General features: G+C 42.3%; 1 long non-coding RNA gene across 1 annotated transcript in view; it reads right to left on the bottom strand.

The window, feature by feature from the left end:
• LOC145517841 (uncharacterized) overlaps nucleotides 1-15,567 on the bottom strand; it is a 98,293-nt gene extending 82,726 nt beyond the window's left edge. The window contains exons 1-2 of the long non-coding RNA XR_014062378.1: nucleotides 15,309-15,567; nucleotides 1,216-1,448 (exon numbers count right to left, since the gene is read on the bottom strand). This is a non-coding gene — a long non-coding RNA (uncharacterized LOC145517841). The remainder of the gene's footprint in view (nucleotides 1-1,215; nucleotides 1,449-15,308) is intronic.
• Nucleotides 15,568-15,821: the final 254 nt, after the last annotated feature.

Genomic DNA, 15,821 nt, shown 5'->3' with positions numbered 1-15,821 from the left:
AGAGACTCACAAGCTTTGAAAACAAACTTATGGTTACCAAAAGGAAAGGTGGGTGGAGGCATAAATTAGGAGTTTGGGATTAACATACACACATTACTATATATAAAATAATCAACAAGGACCTACTGCATAACACAGGGAACTCTACTTGATATTCTGTAATAACCTATAAGGGAAAATAATCTGAAAAAGAACACATATTGAATCACTTTGCTGTACAGCTGAAAGTAACACAACATTGTAAATCAACTATGGTGATATAAAATAGAAATTAAATTTTCAAAAGAAAAACTGTCTTAAGAAACATTGTATAACTTACTGGCTGTTTAATTTATGTACATGTATTAACATAACCTTGATAAAAAATACATGATAAGATATCACAATAAAACACAATTTAACAGGCTGCCAGTAGACTCACTTTCAGGCTACTTCAATCCTTTGCCATCGCCTTCACTCACACTGCCTAGAAAGCACAGCTCACTTATTACTCTCTTTCCTACTCATGCATTTTCACCAATGGTGTCCTTTCTACACGTCTGTACTCCCAGCTCAATAAAGTGGTCCTAGAAGCACAAGCCACTAAGTGCTGCATCAAGTTTAGCGGGACTTCCGGAGCTCCCCAGCCACTGTCCTGAACAAACACCGTAACAGAGCTCCCCAGCCACTGTCCTGAACAAACATCGTAACCTGTCTGTGGGGAAAAAAACTCAGAGAAGATATCAAAATCCCCCCAAACCAACAAAACTTTAACCACATTATTCTCTCTTATGTAGTTTTTCAGTTGATCTGTATTATGAGCAAGCACTCTTACACACTGTTCTAAATATTCAGTGCTTGAATGTCGAGTTTGCTAAGTGTTGTCGTAAAAAACGTTACAACCCTCATTTGACATACAAACGTCAGGATCATAAGCAGCTCTAAGACTCTGGACAAGCCACTTGAGTGTTCCGGGCCTTTATTAGCCGGTACATGAAAAAGGAGATGCATAGATGAATTAAATAAGGTCTTGGTTTCCCTTCCAGGAAGAACATTGTACAACTATTTAAAATTGGCTGCTCCACTTCAAATAAAGAAACTGCTTTCGGGTAAGAAGAATATAAATGTTAGTGTTCTAATGATAAAACTAATATTAACCAGGTGTCACAACTCTGCAAAGTGGAATCTGGCTTCCAGACAGAAACCAAAACTTCCCACTCCACCACTTCATCTTACCCCATATATTCATCTCAAGGGTCGGAATCAAGGCAGGAAATAACAGCCCCCCAAAGAGGAGGATCAGCCTTTCTGAAGCTTTCAGGGTTATGTTTTCTAAGTTGCTCAAATAGGGATACAGGTGCTACAGGGACCGTGAGCCTTCTCTTTCTTCTTCCTCTTCCTAGTCTCACATCCAGACAGCTACAGCAGCAGGCCAGCTCAGGCTCCCTTGGAATTGGCCACAGCAGGGTCTGGAACGGAAAATGTGTGAAACCTTTAACCTAGGAAATTCAGCACGGAGGCATTGGAAGCAGATGCTCTGTTACCAATACCCTTCTTATCTTCTTTTCTCTGCTACTGCTCACTGTGGCTTTTGTCCTATAGATTCAGTGTTAGGTCCACGGCAATACTGGGATCTCAGCAAACAAAGCTAGTAAAGGGCAGACCCTGGATCCAAACTCACGACTTCTTAAACTAAGAGTCCTATGATTCCCATTATACCCCAAGAATAGCAAAAAATCATACAGAGAAAAGAGTACGCAGGCTTGAGGGTCTTCCCACAATTAAATGAATTTAGGACAGTCCCATGGCCATGCTACTTCGCATATCTAACACAGTATTCCCAAGGAATTTAACAATAAATGCAACGTCTCCATCAGAAACAGCAGCAATAAGCTTTCAATAATTCATTGAGAAAAAAGTGGGAAGAAAATAAATTTGGTGTTAACACATTTAATAATGGCTCAAAATGATAAAATTATGAAAGAAGCATGAAAAAGGGATATGCTGCTGTTGAAATGACTAATCTTTTTGAGAGTGAAAATCTTGATATGAGAATAAGTAGATTTTTGTTTGTTTTAGGATGGGACTTTTTATTTTTGCCAAATAACTTCTAATGCTATGTAGAAGTAAAATATGAGAAAGACATTTACACATACTACACATAATATTTTGTATAGCACATTACAAAAATAGGTATAGATATGAATGATTCATAAGAAGGAAATTACATATTACTTCAGTAACACTTATCTTCAATTATTTTCAATCCCATTAAGGTGCTAAAACTCTTCAGAATGAACACAGAAGACAGTGTAACAGTGCCTGTATGACCAGTAATAAAGGGATCAAAGAGGAAATAAGGGACCTATGACTTGTTCTAAGAAACACAAAACTATTCTAGGGAGACATGTGGCTTTGTCAACATTATTCACAATTGCCTCAGCTATCTGTGTGTGCTCAGCCCCTCAGTCCTGTCTGACTCCTTGCAACCCAATGGACTGTGGCCCACCAGGGTCCTCTACCCATAGAATTTTCTAGGCGAGAAAGCTGGAGCAGATTGCCATTTTATTCCAGAGGATCTTACTGACCCAGGAATCGAACCAGTGTCTCCTGCATCAGCAGTAGATTCTTTACCACTTGGGCCACCTGAGAAGCCCCAGCTACATCTGAGTAACTGTCATTTAAACGGGTGGTGATCACCGTGATCACAGTCCAGTCCACCTACTAAATAGCAAACTGTGAGTATTCAGCCACAGAAAAATCCATCTGTCAATTTAAAAACAAAGCAAGAGAAAATCAGAGAATTCAGCTGTCATTAGCATCATTCTTGCTTCATCAAGAAGACTGGGCAATTAGTAAGTGAGATGTTGTATCACTGTTCAAATTTTTCCCATCAGACTCAGGATATGCAGTAACCAAGACTAGAACTTTAATCTCTCTTTAAAAACAATAAAAAAGGTATGCCTGAAGCTAATTTAATGCATGCTGTCACTCTCATAACAAGCAGCCAACAACCATCCCACCAAAGATAAAGTGGGAAGAGCTGAGCCCAAGCAGAGGCATAGTCTGTGCCTCCTAAAAGGTCATGCCCTTAGATGGCATTGTGATGATGGTGTATCTAGGTTTTATACCTAAGGTGGCATGGCATGAGTTAAGTTGAGGGCAGATAGCCAACAAGAGCTTCCTTTTCACCTGTCATAGGTGGGTCTTTAGTATCATAAATTGGCAATGCCCCCCAGATTAAAGGCCTGACTTGGTAGCATCATTTATTCCATGATTAACTCATTTCTGAGAGCATAGTTATAAATTCTTGCCACTCCTATATAATTCTCCCTTAATTGACAAGTTAGATGTGAGAGAATGATTTCCTATGATCATGCCACTACTCAGGAGATTGCCAAGATCTCACCATACTGTTGATACAGGTGTAGTCACCGTAATATTAATAATAATAAAATTCATTTCATTGGGTCTTTTTCCCACCTGCATAACTCAACATCATACGCCCCTACAGAACTTGCTCTCAGGAGTGTCTTATGGCTTCCAGGAGGCATCTCACCAAAGCTCACCACTCATCTCATATCCTTCTTCTCTGGACCCCTTTGGTAATGGAAAGTGTCTGGAAAGCCATGGACACCATTGCTTTGTGCACTGTGATTGCACCATTTTATCCATGTTCTGAGGGTTCATTTCTGTTTATCAATAAGCCCAGAGCTGAAAAGCCACGTAGCCCTGAGCCAACAGGAGAAGAGGTCAGTCCCTGAGGTGGTTGGTTTCAATTCCTGTGTTGAAATTGGGGTTCCACTGCATGACAGAAGCAGAGAGGACTATGTTTAGAACCCAGGTGATGCCCTGCACGTGTGCGAAGTCGCTTCTGTCATGTCTGACTCTTTGTGACCCTATGGTCTATAGCTCACCAGACTGCTCCATCCATGGGATACTCCAGACAAGAATTCTAGAGTGGGTAGCCGTTCCCTTGTCCAGGGGATCTACCTGACCCAGGTATCGAACACACATCTCTTAGGTCTCCTGCATTAGCAGACGTGTTCTTTACCACTAGTGCCACTGGAGAAGTCCCAGGTGACTCCCTAGGGTGGCATCAGTATTCCCTTGACTAATGATACTCCTCCCTAGGCAACCTCAGCAACCAAGTACAAACAGTACCACCAAGGGCTCAGCTCCTTCAGGAACAAATGCTCAGGTGGCCCTCTAGGGAAGAATAGACTAACCAAGGACTGGCAGAAGATTAGGAGAACAGGCATGGGATACAGAAGATGGAAGCATTGATTATCAAATTAGATCTCATGACTAGATCCAGAAGATGTGGTGACTGTGTGTGTATCAAGCATTTTCCCTGCTACTTTATCTGAAGGTCATGATTAATACTTTAGATTTGGGGTGGAAGTGCAGCTGAATTAACATTATCCTATGATAATATGTGTCTGATGGAAATTTTTTTGCCCCAACATAAGCAGCGCATTTTTTTTTTACTCAAAGAATAGTGGTATATGTTAGGGGCAACAGCTAGAGAGTTTCTGTTTTCCTCTTGAATTTACTCTTTATTCTTCTTCATCTGATCTTGTGCTGAATGAGAGACAGCTGTCATGACAGGATTTAAGGGATCCCTTGCCCTCTGGCTTCCCATTAAGTTTGACCAAGAGGAGTCAGTGACAGCAACCCAGAAGGGAAGGGGAAGAGTGAGGCTGGGTGTTTATTCTTCCAGCACTTACTCTGCTGGGTTGCTGGGACTTGGCTGACTTTTTCCATCATAAGTCAAAGCTCCTGGAGGCAGCCCTCTCCCATAGTATAGCTTACTCTCCAGGTCCAGAAATCGCTTCCAGTCCTTAGCCCTTCAAGTGAAAGACTCTGAACATCTCAACCGTTGCTAGTTCTAGCTGTACCAGGTTTCCTTGGCTTCTATTAATCTCCCTCGTCCACATCTCTGTAAATACCCGCTTTATCTGCTGATGACCCATTTGAAGAATGTACTTCTTTACTATCAGGCATGAAACTGGTATGAAAACCAATAACAAAAAGAGCAAACCCCTTGAACAAGCACACACAAAACGTTGTCCAGGCAATACCACATGCTGTGCCGTGAAACCTGTCTCACATTTCCAAGGACTGAAATCATATTAGGGTGCTCTCTCACCATAATAAACTTAAAGGTCCATAACAGAAAGAAATCTTGGAAAACCCGTAACATTGGAAAATTAAACACAACACTTCCAAACAATCTGCGAGTCAAAGGAAATTTTTTAAAATACCTTAAGCTGAATGAAAACAAAACTATTATCAAAATTTATGGGAATTACTGTAGTGCACTTAGGGAGATCTATGTCTTAAAGTACTTATCAAGGGAAAATATCTCAGTTTAATAACTTAATAGTCTACCTTAAACTAGAAATAGAAGAGCAAACTAAACTAATGCAAGTAAAAAAAGGAAATGGTAGTTATTTTAGTGTAAATCAATGAAGCAGAAGACAAAACAAGAAAGAAAATTAAATCAAAATTTTTTTCTTTGAAAATATTGTAAAGATTGACAAACCTTCTCTAAACTAACCATAGACAATCTTAATAAACTTATGTTAAAAACTGAGTTAATAATCAAAACTATTCCCATAAAGAAAAGCCCAGGGACAGAAATCTTTACAGGTGAATTCTATCAATTATGTAATGAAGAAATAATATCAATATTTGATGATATTTCAGAAATTAACAGATGAGGAGATATTTCCCAGTTCATCCTATGAGACTAACACCAGAAAAGATCTGGTGAGGAAATGTAAACTGGTACAACCTCTATGGAGAAAACATGGAGGATCCTCAAGAAAACTAAACACAGATCTACCATCAATTCAGTTCAGTCGCTCAGTCATGTCCAGCTCTTTGCAACCCCATGGACTGCAGCACACCAGGCTTCCTTGTTCATCACAAGCTCCCCGAGCTTGCTCAAATTCATGTTCATCAAGTCAGTGATGCCATCCAACCATCTCATCCTCTGCCGTCCCCTTCTCCTCCTGCCTTCAATCTTTCCCAGCATCAAGGTCTTTTCTAAGCAGTCAGCTCTTCACATCAGGTGGCCAAAGTATTACAGCTTCAGCATCAGTCCTTCCAATGATTACTCAGGACTGATTTCTTTTAGGATGGACTGGCTGGATCTCCTTGCAGTCCAAGGGACTCTCAAGAGTCTTCTCCAACACCACAGTTCAAAGGCATCAATTCTATGGCACTCAGCTTTCTTTATGGTCCAACTCTCACATCCATACATGACTATCGGAAATCTAGCAATCTGACTTCTGGGCATATACTCAGAGGAAATCATACTTCAAAAAGATACCCCAATGTTCACTGTAGCACTATTTACAACAGACAAGTCCTGGAGGCAACCTAAATGTTCCTTGTCAGGGGAATGGATAAAGATGTGGTCCATGTACAATAGAATCTTACTCAGCCATAAAAAGAGAATGAAATAATGCCATTTGCAGCAACATGGCTGGACCTGGAGATGATCATACTAAGTGAAGTAAGTGAGAAAGAGAAAGACAGATACCATGTGATATCACTTATATGTGGAATCTAATTTTTAAATGACATAAATAAACTTACTTGCAAAACAAAAACAGACTCACAGATTTCAAGAACAAATTTAAGGTTACCAAAGGAGAAACATGACAGGGAGGGTAAAATAGAAACTCGGGACTGACGTAGACAGATAATCAATAATGGCTACTGTATAGTACTCTACTCAATATTCTGTTAAAGCTTATATGGGAAAATCCTCTGAAAAATATAAGGAATATACATATATGTTTAACTACATCACTATGCTGTACACCTGAAACTAACACAACGTTGCAAATCAACTATATACTCCAATATTTTTGTAAACATGTTAAGTAAAAGAAGCCAGCAAAAATTACATTGTATGTACATTTTTACCAAATGTTCAGAAAATCACAAACTTATACGGACAGGAAGCAGTTTAGTGGATGCTTGGAGCTGGGAGTGGTCCAGTGATCTGCAAATGAGCTCAGCAGAGTATTTTGCAGCGATGGCAATGTCCCAAAGTTGTACTGTAAGGATATTTACCAAAAATCACTGAACTATACACACAATAGGGGTAATTTTTATTGTATGTAAATAGGTTTTGTGAAAAATGGGGGGAAAGTCATGTGAGAAGATTTTAATCTCTTTCTTACAGGTAGGTTGTGGAGATTTAGTGATTGCTAACAAAATTAACTACAAAATTAATAATGCAACATGATGGAGAAACGATCAGCAACTGCAGTTAAGCAGCATACTGATGCAGCTTTCCTCAATATGCTGATATTGTCGTGTGAGCTAGATGGCCCACACTTACCATAACATCCTTGGATGGACCAGGTATAGCTAACAGCCTCTTCTAAACACTGCCTAGTTTTCTTCTTACCAGTAGAATAAGGCAACTTAGAATAGCTTCCTTCTTTCTTGAAGTTGCCCTACTGAAGAGGTCAGATTAGTTGGTATGTCCCTAATAGATCTTACACAGCAACTTGCTGAAAATTACCCTGTTTTCTAAGTAATTTTCAGGCTCAATCAGAAGACTAAGACAAACGCACATTTCCTTTCCTTTGAAATCACAGGCAATTTGTCATGCACTCCTGCTTCAGAATTATAAGAACGTCTTCTTTTTGATGTACTCAGAGAAGCAGGTTCTTGCTTCATCAAACACTGCAGGTTACCTTGAAATGCATGCTGAAGGAGTCCTTCCTCCTCCAGCTCTCCTCCCTGCTCCTATGGAGCAAGGTAAGAACTTCCAGGACTATTCTTTCTCCTTGAAATCTTCAATCTGCTTTTTAAAAGCAATCCCTAAAGAATATCGTTCCTGTTATAGTTTTCTTTTCAGGGTCCGTGTATCAAGAGCCAATACTGATGTATGTCCATTCTGCGAGTTTGCCTCTATGTCACACATCCCACACACTTAGAGGTAAGTCTGTGGGTTCAGCAACGTGCAAGGCTCCTTATGCTAACTTGTGGGAGTCAGTCATAAGACCAATCTCGAGCTCTGACAGTCATCATGATCTGATGGGGAAAACAATATGCTCATCTAGAAAACCAGACAGAATAAAGTTTTTCAGTTGAGTGCCAGTGTTGGGAAGATGGTCACTCAGTTCAGTTCAGTCTCTCAGTCGTGTCCAACTCTTTGCAATCCCATGAACCACAGCACGCCAGGCTGCCCTGTCCATCACCAACTCCCGGAGTTTACCCAAATCCATGTCCATCAAGTCAATGATGCCATTCAACCATCTCATCCTCTGTCATCCCCTTCTCCTCCTGCCCTCAATCTTTCCCAGCGTCAGGGTCTTTTCAAATGAGTCAGCTCTTCGCATCAGGTGGCCAAACTATTGGAGTTTCAGCTTCAACATCAGTCCTTCCAATGAACACCCAGGACTGATCTCCCTTAGGATGGACTGGTTGGATCTCCTTGCAGTCCAAGGGACTCTCAAGAGTCTTCTCCAACACCACAGTTCAAAAGTATCAATTCTTCGGCACTCAGTTTTCTTTACAGTCCAACTCTCACATCCATACATGACTACTGGAAAAATCATAGCCTTGACTAGATGGACTTTTGTTGGGAAAGTAATGTCTCTGCTTTTTAACATGCTGTCTAGGTTGGTCATAACTTTCCTTCCAAGGAGTAAGCGTCTTTTAATTTCATAGCTGCAATCACCATCTGCAGTGATTTTGGAGCCCAGAAAAATAAAGTCTGACACTATTTCCACTGTTTCCCCATCTATCTGCCATGAAATGATGGGACCAGATGCCATGATCTTAGTTTTCTGAATGCTAAGCTTTAAGCCAACTTTTTCACTCTCCTCTTTCACTTTCATCAAGAGGCTGTTTAGTTCTTCTTCCCTTTCTGCCATAAGGGTGCTGTCATCTGCATATCTGAGGTTATTGATATTTCTCCTGGCAATCCTGATTCCAGCTTGTGCTTCCTCCAGCCCAGCGTTTCTCATGATGTACTCTGCATATAAGTTAAATAAGCAGGGTGACAATATACAGCCTTGACATACTCCTTTTCCTATTTGGAACCAGTCTGTTTTTCCATGTTCAGTTCTAACTGTTGCTTCCTGACCTGCATACAGGTTTCTCAAGAGGCAGGTCAGGTGGTCTGGTATTCCCATCTCTTTCAGAATTTTCCACGGTTTATTGTGATCCACACAGTCAAAGGCTTTGGCATAGTCAATAAAGCAAAGGTAGATGTTTTTCTGGAACTCTCTTGCCTTTTCAATGATCCAGTGGATGTTGGCAATTTGATCTCTGGTTCCTCTGCCTTTTCTAAAACCAGCTTGAACATCTGGAATTTCATGGTTCACGTATTGCTGAAGCCTGGATTGGAGAATTTTAAGCATTACTTTACTAGCATGTGAGATGAGTGCAATTGTGTGGTAGTTCAAGCATTATTTGGCATTGCCTTTCTTTGGGATTGGGATGAAAACTGACCTTTTCCAGTCCTGTGGCCACTGCTGAGTTTTCCATATTTGCTGGCATATTGAGTGCAGCACTTTCACAGCATCATCTTTCAGGATTTGAAATAGCTCAACTGGAATTCCATCACCTCCACTAGCTTTGTTCGTAGTGATGCTTCCTAAGGCCCACTTGACTTCAGATTCCAGGATGTCTGGCTCTAGTGATCACACCATCATGATTATCTGGGTCGTGAAGATCTTTTTTGTACAGTTCTTCTGTGTATTCTTGCCACCTCTTCTTAATATCTTCTGCTTATGTTAGGTCCATACCATTTCTGTCCTTTATTGAGCCCATCTTTGCATGAAATGTTTCCTTGGTATCTCTAATTTTCTTGAAGAGATCTCTCATCTTTCCCATTCTATTGTTTTCCTCTGTTTCTTTGCACTGATCACTAAGGAAGGCTTTCTTATCTCTCCTTGCTATTCTTTGGAACTGCATTCAAATGGGTATATCTTTCCTTTTCTCCTTTGCTTCTCACTTCCCTTCTTTCCACAGCTATTTGTAAGGCCTCCTCAGACATCCATTTTGCTTTTTTCCATTTATTTTTCTTGGGGATGGTCTTGATTCCTGTCTTCTGTACAATGTCACAAACCTCCATCCATAGTTCATTAGGCACTCTACCAGATCTAGTCCCTTAAATTTCTCACTTCTACTGCATAGTCATAAGGGATTTGATTTAGGTCATACCTGAATGGTCTAGTGGTTTTCTCCACTTTCTGCAATTTCAGTCTGAATCTGGCAATAAGGAGTTCATGATCTGAGCCACAGTCAGCTCCCAGTCTTGTTTTTGCTGACTGTATAGAGCTTCTCCATCTTTGGCTGCAAAGAATATAATCCATCTGATTTCTGTGTCGACCATCTGGTGATGTCCATGTAGAGAGTCTTCTCTTGTGTTGTTGGAAGAGGGTGTTTGCCATGACCAGTGCGTTCTCTTGGCAGAACTCTATTAGCCTTTGCCCTGCTTCATTCTGTACTCCAAGCCCAAATTTGCCTGTTACTCCAGGTGTTTCTTGACTTCCTACTTTTGCATTCCAGTCCCCTATAATGAAAAGGACAGATGGTCACTGTCTTAAGTAATTTCTTGAAAAGTTATAACCAAAGACAAAGATTTGAGTGGAAGTAATTTGTGCAGCAACCCAGGAAGAGTACCAGGTGAAGAGGCAAGTGTGAGAAAGCGGAAGCTCCAGTACCACTGTGGGCACCTGACTTGTTCCTTCCCGTTGGGAAATCTCAGAGACAGTGCAAGTACCCCCCACACCAGTCAGCATGGCCATCATCACAAAGTCTACGAGTAACAAATGCTGGAGAGGGTGTGGAGAAAAGGGAACCCTCCTACCTGCTGGCAGGAATGTAAATTGGTACAGCCCCTCTGGAGAACAGTATGGAGGTTCCTTCCAAAACTAAAAATAGAACTACCATATGATCCAGCTATCCCACTCCTAGGCATGTATTCAGAGAAAATCTAATTCGAAAAGATACATGTACCCCAGTGTTTATAGCAGCACTGTTTACAACAGCCAGGACATGGAAGCAACCTAAATGTCCATTGACAGATGAATGGACAGAGAAGATGTGGTACCTAGATACAATGAAATATTACTTAGCCAGAAAAGAGAATGAAATAATGCCATCTGCAGCAACATGGATGGATGGAGAGGTGATCATACAAAGTGAAATAAGTCACAAATACTATATATAACTTATATGTGTAATCTAAAACAAAGGATACAGACTTCGCTGGTGGTCCAGTGGTTAAGAATCTGCCTACCAATGCAGGCCACATGGGTTCAATCCCTGGTCCAGAAAGATCCCACGTGCTGCAGGGCAACTAAGCCCACGCAATGTAACTCCTAAGCCCATGTGCCCTAGAGACCACGCTCTGCAACAAGAGAAGACACAACAGTGAGAAGCCCGTGCGCCACAACTAGAGGATAGCCCCCACCTGTCACAACCATATGAAGCCCACATGCAGCAACGAAAATCCAGTGAAGCAAGAACTAAACAAAGCTTTAAAAATAATAATAAAAATGTTTAAATGATGCAGATGAACTTATTTACAAAATAGAAACAGACCCACAGACATAGAAAGCAAATTTATGGTTACCAAAGAGGAAGGGGGGAGGGATAAACTAGGAGTTGGGGATCAACATGCACACAGTACTAAATACAAAATAGATGATCAACAAGGGCCTATTGTACAGAACAGGGAACTCTACTCAATATTCTGTGATAACCTATATGAGAAAAGAATCCTCAAAAGAATACAGTATACAGCATATGTATAATAAATACAGTGTAACTGAATCACTTTGTTGTATACCTGAAACTAATACAACATTGTAAATCAACAATGCTCCACTATAAAATAAAATTTAAATTTAAAAAAAGAACCAAAAAAACCAGAAACAAACTACACAAGCAAAGTTGTCTCACTCAACGCCCTTCTTTGACTGAGAAAGGTGTAGAACTTACAGCCTCCCTTGTACAGGAGCAAGAGGAAGGCCTCAGTAGAGAGTGGAAGGTGCCTGTGGTATAGGATGGTACCTGCAGAAACTGGCAAGGTGAGTGACAGGGGGTTACAGACAGAGTCAACTCTGCAGCAGTCAGCAGAGACTTCGTGGGGAATGGCATCTCCAAGGTTCTTAAAGAAGGTACTGTGACTTGGTAGTGAAGGACAGAGTTTCCAAGGACAAGTGAAGGACAGAGTTTCCAAGGACATGCAAAGAAGAGGGCGTGAGTGTGAACATGTCGAGGAGAGGGAAACGGGAGCTGGCCACAGCATGGGTCCCAGGAAATGGCCTGTTCCATGCAGTCTGTGATTTAAGGGAGAAGGCATCACTTTCATCCTCAGATCTTTGCATGTACAAGTATTAATGATCTCATCGTACACAGATCTGATTAAATGCTCATTGGAAAATGAACAGCTCTTGGCTCAGTAAGAAGCAGACAATGTGAGAAGACAGAAATTTCAAGGGAAACTCATGGCCTAGAAAGTAAAAACTTGAGCAAGGCTAATATTTAAAATTTTTCATTATACAGCAAAGGAACAAACAATACTGGCCCTGAAGTCAAGTCAAAAGCCTGCAAAGTACAAGGCACATAAAGCTTAATCCAAGGGTATATTTGCAGGGTGTCTCAGACAGTGACCTTCAAAGAATCACCTGTGACGTTTCTTTAAAAACACAGATGTCTAAGCCAAATACCCAAATGTTTGGCTTAGAATCTCCTGGTGTGGGTCCTAAGTCCTTGTATTTTAAGATTCATAGGTAATCCTAATATGCACCTTGGATCACAAGCCACTGGTGGGAAGAGTCCCATATAAAAGGAGTTGGATAGTGGAGCCAGGGAAAGAGGGAGAAGGAAGACTGGGGTGGAAGCAGAAATGACCACTGGCCAGTAAATAAAACATCATAGATGGAGAAAGGAAAGAAGGTGGCAACCCTAAGAGGAAAGAAGGCCCCACACCTCCGATACCACAAGGGAGCTTGCACATGGCCTGCTGGTTCTCCACAGAAGACTTGACTCCCACACACCTAAGTCAACAGTCAAGTTAGAAGCACCCCACAGACCTCTCCCCTGTAGGAAGGGGGCCCTCCACAGAGCTAAGGAAGACTTAGTGAGAACACATCCCATTTTTCCCTCAGTAAAACAAACATGATCAGAAAGCTGCAACTTGATGGCACGCAGAGAATTTATCAGCTTTGTGTCCCAGTCACTGATTGAATGTTGAGGTTTGAGCCTTGTTGATTAACAACTATCATTTATTTCATCCACTAATGTGCAATTTGGGCACAGCTGGGCAGGAACAGGATGTCTCTGCTCAATATCTGAGACAAGGAATCTACCTCCCAATTGCCTCACTCCTGAGTGGCAAGTTGGTCTTAATCATCAGCTGGGAGTTCAGCCAGAGTTATTGGGTACTTATTTCCTGGGTACTCAGTTCCTCCCCCAAAGGCATCTCAAGAAGCTGCCTGAGCTTCATTACAGCATAGGAGCTGGGTTTTGAGAGTTTTCTAAGACATCAGGAGTTGTACTCGACAATCCCTAAAGGACTGGGGCTGGAGGCTACTCACTTCCACCACGTTCTGTTGGTCAAGCAGTTGGACTCTAGATAGTCAAGTTAACTACTCTTCCAAATTTGGGGGTAGTTCTCTAGAAGGGGTTGATAGAATGTGACCTACCAAGGAAGAGGTCAGGAGCGTCCCTTTTCTATTTTCCCAGGAGTAGGAAGAATAATAAGAACAAGGTAGTAGCAAGAGAATATTGAAGGCAGTTTAGGCAGAGGACAATCACGTGTTAAGTGATTGACAGCTGGGTGTAGGATGACAGAAGGGAAAGGACATGCCACCCAGCAAAATTTATTACGGGCAATTTAATCCCCCCCAGGTGTGTGTCCAAGACTCGTGACTCCCAGGTACTGTACCACGGGGCTAGAAATATGGGGAAGACATAGATGATTACTTGCCCATAAATTACATTATTTCCAAAAAGAGGGCCCAGAGAGAAAAACTATAGGAAGAATAGGAAGAAAGAAAAAAAGGATGAAGGAAAGGAGGGGGGATGAAAAGGAAGGAAGGAAGAAAAAGGAGGAAGGAAGAGGGAGGGAAGGAGGGGAAGAGGGAGGAGAGAGACACAGATAAATTTTAAATAAATTCAAAGTTCTAGGAAGTTTCCTGGCGGGCCACTGGTTAGGACTCTGCACTTTCACAGCCAGACATGGGTTCAATCCCTGGTCTGGAAACTAAGATCCTGCAAGTCACTCAGTGCCCGTCAAAAAAAAAAAGTTCTAAATTAAAATGAGATTCAGATAAATTCAGTCATGACGTTTAGTAATAATCAGAAACATTTAAAAAATTCAAAACTTCCATGACTCCCAAGTCAAATTCCAAAAGACTCTAGAGCATACTGCTCTGTAATTCACAGAAAAGCATTGACAGTGGCCAATGTATTATTAATTTCTTGACTAATTACTCTGGGTTCAAGGCTCCCATTGTGGTACAAAAACATTGTGGGCCACTTAACTCATTTCACATGAAATATAACTGACCTCTGTGAATTCCCATCTTTCAGGCCTTATTATTTTGTGATAAGCAAACAACTCTCTATATTGCAGGCTTATTTGTATTTCTGCCTTTTTCACTTTTTCTGATCCTCTAAATACTGTAACTCGGCACCATCAAGCTGAAAGAACTATTTTATCGTCACGAAGGACAGTCATACTCTCAGAAGCAAAAAAACTAAACTCGTTCCTATTATAGATGCCATACAAGGAAGAACGGCAAAGCACAGCAGTGGAAGTCACCGGCGTGGAGACCCAGCCCTTGAAGTCCAGTCCGCCACCTCCTAGAGAGGGACCTTGAGAAGCTAGCTCTTCTCCTTGGAGTGTTAGTTTCTTCACTGGACATAGGGTATAAATAATTCCTGTCTTACCTCGTCCACCAACTTGCCGTTAAATATCACGTAAGTTCAGGCCCTTCCCTGGTGGCTCAGTGGAAAAGCATTTGAAGAATCTGCCTGGCAATGCAGGAGGAGACACAGGCTCGATTCCAGGTCAGGGAAGATGCCAGTGCTGCAAAGCAGCAACGCCCCAGAGCACCACAGTCCTGAGCCCGCGCACCCAGGAGCCCCGCTCTCTACAAGAGAAGCCGCTGGAATGAGCAGCCCACACACGGCAGGTAGAGGAGCCCCGCTCACCGTACCGACGGGAAAAGCCCACACGGGAACGATGGCCCAGCGGAGCCAAAGGTAAATAAATCACGTAATTCTTACAAGGCGTGTCACTAAAGTGGTAACGCGCTGGAGGAAGCTCTTACCTGAGCGGCAGTGTCCGTATCCTCCAGGTGCCGAGGCCTCCACAGACCGGGACCCGCGGAGACGGCCTCCTCCCTCAGGTAGAGGAGGCTGGGAGGGCGGAGGGGTTCTCGGCCACTTCAAGTCCTGGGCCCGGTCAGCATGGGGGTCTGGGGCGCCGCAGGACTCAGGCCCCAGCCTGTCCCCGGGCCCTAGTTCACCCGCCGGCCCTGAGACTACAGGGCCCAGGGGCCTCACCGGCTCTGTGCCGCGGGGACTTCTGGGAGCTGTGGGCGGAGCCGAACCTGTGACCCCACTCGGGTTCTCGCGCTCACAGGGCGGCCCCTCCCTCAGGGTCAGGGCCCTCGGGCCCTATATCAATATGCGGAGTCTGAAAAACAAAGTTGGACCATAAAGACAGCTGAGCACCAAAGAACGGATGCTTTCGAATTATGGTGCTGGAGAAGACTCTTGAGAGTCCCTTGGACTGCAAGGAGATCATACCAGTCAATCCTAAAGGAAATTAACCCTGAATA

Source organism: Giraffa tippelskirchi, chromosome 8 (genome assembly GCF_054371585.1).
Source record: "Giraffa tippelskirchi isolate mGirTip1 chromosome 8, T2T-mGirTip1v1.2.pri, whole genome shotgun sequence".
Lineage (NCBI taxonomy): Eukaryota > Metazoa > Chordata > Mammalia > Artiodactyla > Giraffidae > Giraffa > Giraffa tippelskirchi.
This window is presented reverse-complemented; position numbering and strand designations above follow the sequence as displayed.